Raw genomic sequence first — 6,611 nt, forward strand, 5'->3', positions numbered from 1 at the left:
CTCTCTGGCTGGCCCCTTCCATCTTCGTCCTGTTTCCCGCTCGCCCAGCACAATACCCCGCCTCTTTCTCAAGGTCTCCTCGTCCGGCCTGAAAGCCCCCTGGTTGTGGGCCTTTCAAGATGGCACATGCTCAATTGCCCGCCAGGCACCCCGGGGAACTCGAATTCCCCAGGCAGCGAGAGTGCAGACTACTGCCCACTGCAGCCTCCACCGTCCACCCCCAGAGTCTCTTCAAGCGTTCTCCACAGAGCCACCCTGACCTGGCTTGGGGTGGGGATCAAGCTCTCCCTTTCCCCACGGAGGGGTGTCGCAGCTGAGTGCTGGCCACCTAACTGCGCACCTGGAGGATGCTCCCAGACTGGGCTCCCCTTTGACTGAGCTCCAGCCACACCCTTGAACTCTGGGCCTCTCAGGCCTCTGTCTCTGCCCGGGTCCTGGGAGGTGCCAGGGCAGTGGATTCACATGGTCATATGATTTTAAACACTTGCACAAGTAAGATATTTTAATTTTTGAATGAGGAGGCCGTCAAATTGTATACATTCAGGCCCCACCAAACCTGGTTACCTCACCTCCTGTGGGAAAGAGCTCAGACTTGCAGTGAATTGTTCCCTATTCAAGGAAGACCAAGGGTAGAAGGATGGGTGGCCCATGACCCCCCAAATTGTCCTATGTTATCATTAAGAAACTGACTTGCAGGGTTCGAGCTGATTGGGACTTACATTTGGTTGAAATTTGGGCAAGGCAGCTTTTACTTGTCCTCAGTACTCTAGGTAACTTATCAGCCAAGTGGCACATATATTATCTATCAATCTATCTAGCTGTCTATAAATCCAGATAAACTAAGCAATGAAATGGGAATACACACGTATCACAGGCATTTCCTTGTCATTACATACTCATCGCTCTCATCCCACTTTCCCTAAGACTGTGCCATTATCATTACTCCCTAGTCATTGACATTTGGACTCTTGTAATTTTCCTTTATTATAAAGTACTACTTTTATGCAATTTTTACCATCCCACAAGGCCATACAAATTTACCCTCACCAAGACCATATGATAACAGCCATTTTCTCTCACCCTTGATGACATCAAGTGCTATAAATCTTTTAATTTTTGCCAGATATATAGGCCTCAATCTCCTTCCTTTAAAAAAAAGTTATAAATGAAATTGAGCATTTCTTGCATACGTGTACAGAACTTGAACTTCTATTTCTTCTAGAGTGAATTCATACTTTTTCCTTTCCTTTCTGTTCTGACTCTGGAAGTCCTATTAGGTCAATGTTAGTACAGACTGAGTGAGATGTTTAACACTCAAGTTCTTCAAGAGGCTGTCAAGTGGCATCACCCTGTTGCGGGTTACTGCACTTAGAGTGGTTTCATCCACACACAAGGGACGCTTTTTATGCAGACAAGCAGTTGTACAGCATCAGTCAGGGCTGAGATTCCCTAACGCGGCTGCTGTGTGGGCTGGCGAGCCTGAGCCAGACGGTGCTGTGGAGGCTTCTGTGACAGGAAGGGGTTTTTCTCTTTTCGTTTGTTTTTATTGGGGTCGAGTTGCTTTACAGTGTTGTGTTAGTTTCTGCTGTACAGTGAAGTGAATCAGCCAGATGTACACATATAGCCCCTCCCTCGTGGACCTCCCTCCCCACCCATCCCACCCATCTAGGTTGTCACAGAACACCGTGCTGAGCTCCCTGCGCTATACAGCAGGTTCCCACTAGCTCTCTGTTTTACACATGGTAGTATATTTATGTCAAATCTAATCTCCCAGTTCATCCCGCCCTCCGCTTCCACCCGTGTCTGCACGTCCGTTCTCTACATCTGTATTTCTATTCCTGCCCTGCAAATAGGTTCATCTGTACCATTTATCCACATTCCACATATATGTGTTAATATACGATATCTGTTTTTCTCTTTCTTTCTTCACTCTGTATGACAGACTCTAGGTCCATCCACATCTCTGCAAATGACCCAATCTCATTTCTTTTTATGGCTGAGTAATATTCCATCATATATAGGTACCACATCTTCTTTATCCATTCATCTTTGATGGACATTTAACTTGTTCCCATGTCCTGGCTATTGTAAATAGTGCTGCAATGAACACTGAGGGGCATGTGTCTTTTTGAATTATGGTTTTCTCTGGGTATATGTCCAGTAGTGGGATTGCTGGGTCATATGGTAGTTCTGTTTTTAGATTTTTAAGGAACTTCCATACTGTTCTCCACAGTGGCTGTATCAACTTACATTCCCACCAACAATGCAGGAGGGTTCCCTTTTCTCCACACCCTCTCCAGCATTTATTGTTTCTAGATTTTTTGATGATGGCCATTCTGACCAGTGTGAGGTGACACCTCACTGTAGTTTTCATTTGCATTTCTCTAACGATTAGTGACGTTGTGCAGCTTTTCATGTGCCTCTTGGCCATCTGTATGTCTTTTTGGTGAAATGTCTATTTAGGTCTTCTGCCCATTTTTTATTGGCTTGTTTGGTTTTTTTGGGTATTGAGCTGCATGAGCTGATTGTATATTTTGGAGATTAATCCTTTGTCCGTTGCTTTGTTTGCAAATATTTTCTCTCATTCTGAGGGTTGTCTTTTCATCTTGTTTATGGTTTCCTTTTCTGTGCAAAAGCTTTTAAGTTAACTTATGTCATATTCACTTATTTTTATTTTCATTGCTCTAGGAGGTGGGTCGTAAAAGATCGTGCTGTGGGTTCCGGTTCCCAGTACCTCACCCCCTCCCCACCTCCTGCACCCGCCAAACTTGATGCGACCCAGTCCGACGCTGCGGCCACACACCCCAGCCCCTCACCCCGAAGCGCCCAGCTCCCCTTGCCCCTTCCCACCTCCGCTCCACCCCCGCAGCATGAGCAGCCCGAAGCCAGGTGGCGAGCACAGCACTAGCACAGGCTCGGGCTCCAGCGGCACCCCGGAGGAGGAGGAGGTCCGGACGTGGGCTCCCTGTGCATATTAAACCCAGAGAACTCTACCTGCTCTTCAGGCCATTCAGGGGTGTGAAGGGTCCCTGGTCAAGCTCACATGGAGACAGCCTGTTGGTTCTGTGATCTTTGACAGCCGGGCAGGAACAGAAGCAGCCAAGAATGCATTGAATGGTATTCGCTTTGACCCCGAGAACCCGCAGACCCTGAGGCGAGAGTTTGCCAAAGCCAACACCAAGATGGCCAAGAACAAGCTAATGGCTACACCAAATCCCACCAACGCTCACCCCGCCCTAGGAGCACACTTCATCGCACAACACCCCTATGACCTGATGCGGGCCACTCTGATTCCCGCATCCCTAGATGCCTGGGCCCCCTACCCTCTGTACACCACAGAGATGACCCCAGCCATCTCACATGCTACGTGTACCTACCCAGCCACCACTGCTGCTGCCGCTGCCGCCCTACATGCTCAGGTGCACTGGTACCCTTCCTCTGATACCACCCAGCAAGAATGGAAATATCGTCAGTTCTGTTAGTTCTTCAGTCTGGTCACCACAGCTGGAAGCCCCCGCCCCAGTGGGGAGGAAGCCACCCTGAGCTTCCACTGCCCCCAGGCGGCCCGTGCAGAGCTGCTGCTTCCCTCCAAAGACTGAGTTTTAAGCCCGACTCAGTGGACTGTTTTGTTTCCTTTCTCTCCTTTTCCTCAGCCCTGTCCTGCCCCAAAGCCCCTCTCCAAGGCCTCACGGCAGGATTCAGGGGCCTTCTCACCGGGACACCCAGACCCAGCTCGGAGGTCTCACTGGGACTCAGCAAGGCCTGACCCCCAGTCCAAATTTGTTTCCATAGCCCCGCCTCAAAGAAATGAGGCGTTTAATTCTGCATGTTTTCCTGGCATGAATTAAGACACTTAACTGGTATATATGTGAGTGTACAGTTTGTTCTCACATTGTGTCACCATAGCAACAAGTCCTGCCCACTAATGGTTCATCATTCCCTGCCCCTCTCCCCTCACCCCCTCTCCTGCACCCACCCTGCTTCAGCGAGGATCAAGCCTTGCAGCCAGTTCCACCCAGCGGCTGGTGCCCTCCATCATCCACACACTTCCAGGCTGAACAGGAAGGACCAAGCAGCCAAGACAGCGTTTTCTTGGTCATTTCAAATCGGGGTCCTCTGCTTCCTCCCTCTCAGATGGGCCAACAGCCATTAGGAAAACCCTTTCTCTGCCCAATTTCGCTTACCTCTCCACGGCGCACCCCACCCTTGCCATGGCTCCTCATTATTTCCAAACTTCAAAACCAACCAAAAAGTGAAAGTATTTTTGTACCCTGTGTAACAAAATATTTATGCAACATAAAGGATTTTTCGTGTGTGTGCAATCAATTATTGAAGAGACCTTGTCCGCCCTGTCCGGTAAGTTTAACATTTTAGCTTGAGGCACGAGGAAGAAAAGGGCTTCCGTTCTCCAGCAGTGAGCCTTAGCGTCAGCCATTAGTTTAAGAAAAATGAAGGAAAATTGTGCCATTTTTTGTTTCGTGAGCACATCAGTGCATTGCCTTTGGCTGCAGCTGTGGCTGTCTTGCCATTTTCAGACCTGGGAGACAAGGTGGCTATTGTAATTGCTGATCCTGTGAGCATGTGAGACTGGATAATATATGGAATGCAAAATTTAAAAATCATCAAAAAAAAAAGATCTTGCTGTGATTTATGTCATAGAGAGTTTTTCCTGTTTTCCTCTAACAGTTCTACAGTGTCTGGCCTTACATTTAGGTATTTAATCCATTTTGAGTTTATTTTTGTGCATGGTGTTAAGGAGTGCTCTAATTTCATTCTTTTACATGTAGCTGCTCAGTTTGCCCAGCACCAACTATTGAAGAGACTGTCTTTTCTCCATTGTATATTCCTGCCTCCTTTGTCATAGATTAGGTGACCATATGTGCGTGGGTTTATCTCTGGGCTTTTTATCCTGTTCCACCGAACATTACCATGCTCATTTTCGAGGCTACCATCACACTGATGCCAAAACCAGACAAAGATATCACAAAACACAATTGCAAGGCCAATATCACTGATGAACATAGATGACAAAATCCTAAACAAAATACTAGCAAACCAAATCCAACAACACATTAAAAGGACCATACACCATGATCAAGGGAGCTTTTTCCCAGGGATGCAAGGATTCTTCATTATATGCAAATCAATCAATGAGATACACCATTAACAAACTGAAGAATAGAAACCATGTGATCATCTCAGTAGATGCAGAAAAAGCTTTTGATGAATTTCAACACCTATTTATAATAAAACCACTCCAGAAAGTGAACTTAGAGGGAATCTAACTCAACATAATAAAGGCCATATATGACAAACCCAAAGCAAACATCATTCTCAGTGGTGAAAGAAGACAAGGATGTCCACTCTCACCACTATTATTCAACACAGTTTTGGAAGTCCTAGCCACGGCTATCAGAGAAGAAAACGAAATAAAAGGAATCCAAATTGCAAAAGAAGTAAAACTGTCACTGTTTGCAGATGACATGATACTATACATAGAACATCCTAAAGATGCTACCCATTTACACATTTACCATTTACCATGCCCATTTACCATTGCATCAGAAAGAATAAATTACCTACGAATAAACCTACCTAAGGAGGCAAAAGACCTGTACTCAGAAAACTATAAGATACTGATGAAAGAACTCAAAGATGACACAAACAGATGGAGAGATATACCATGTTCTTGGATTGGAAGAATCAGTACTCTGAAAATGACTCTACTACCCAAAGCAATCTACAGATTCAGTGCAATCCCTATCAAATTACCAATGGCATTTTTCATAGAACTAGAACAAAAAAATTTACATTTAGTGTGGAAATACAAAAGACCCTGAATAGCAAAAGCAATTTTTTTTTCTAGATTTTTTCTTAAATTTTAAAAAAAATTTTATGTTTAAGCAACACCACATTCCATGCAGGGTCTTACTTTCCCAACCAGGGATTGAACCCATGCCCCCTGCAGTGGAAGCATACAGTCTTAATCACTGGACTGCCAGCGGAGTCCCGCAAAAGCAATCTTGAGGAAAAAAAATGGAGCTGGAGGAATTAGCTCCCTGACTTCAGACTGTACTTCAAAGCTACAGTAATCCAGACAGTATGGTACTGGCAGAAAAACAGAAATATAGATCAATGAAACAGGATAGAAATCCCAGAGATAAACCCATGCACATATGGTCACCTAATCTATGACAACAGAGGCAAGAACATACAATGGAGAAAAGACAGCCTCTTCAATAAGTGGTCCTGGGAAAACTGGACAGCTACATGTAAAAGAATGAAATTAGAACATTCCCTAACACCATACACAGAATTAAACTCAAAATGGATTAAAGACCTAAATGTAAGGCCGGATACTGTAAAACTCTTAGAAGAAAATATAGGCAGAACACTGACATAAATCACAGCAAGATCTTTTATGACCCACCTCCTAGAGTAATGAAAATAAAAACAAAAATAAACAAATGGGACATAACTTTTGCACGGCAAAAGAAATCATAAACAAAACAAAAAGACAACCCTCAGAATGGGAGAAAATATTTGCAAATGAGCAACTGACAAGGGACTAATTTCCAAAATATACAAACAGCTCACGCAGCTCAATACCA

The 6,611-nt window shown here is 45.0% G+C and overlaps 1 pseudogene; it reads left to right on the top strand.

The window, feature by feature from the left end:
• Positions 1-2,870: 2,870 nt before the first annotated feature.
• LOC112409765 (RNA-binding protein with multiple splicing 2 pseudogene) lies at positions 2,871-3,482 on the top strand (annotated as a pseudogene).
• The last annotated feature ends 3,129 nt before the right edge of the window (positions 3,483-6,611 follow it).

The sequence above is a fragment of the Neophocaena asiaeorientalis genome, unplaced genomic scaffold (genome assembly GCF_003031525.2).
Source record: "Neophocaena asiaeorientalis asiaeorientalis breed wild unplaced genomic scaffold, Neophocaena_asiaeorientalis_V1.1 scaffold793, whole genome shotgun sequence".
In the NCBI taxonomy this organism is placed as follows: Eukaryota; Metazoa; Chordata; class Mammalia; order Artiodactyla; family Phocoenidae; genus Neophocaena; species Neophocaena asiaeorientalis.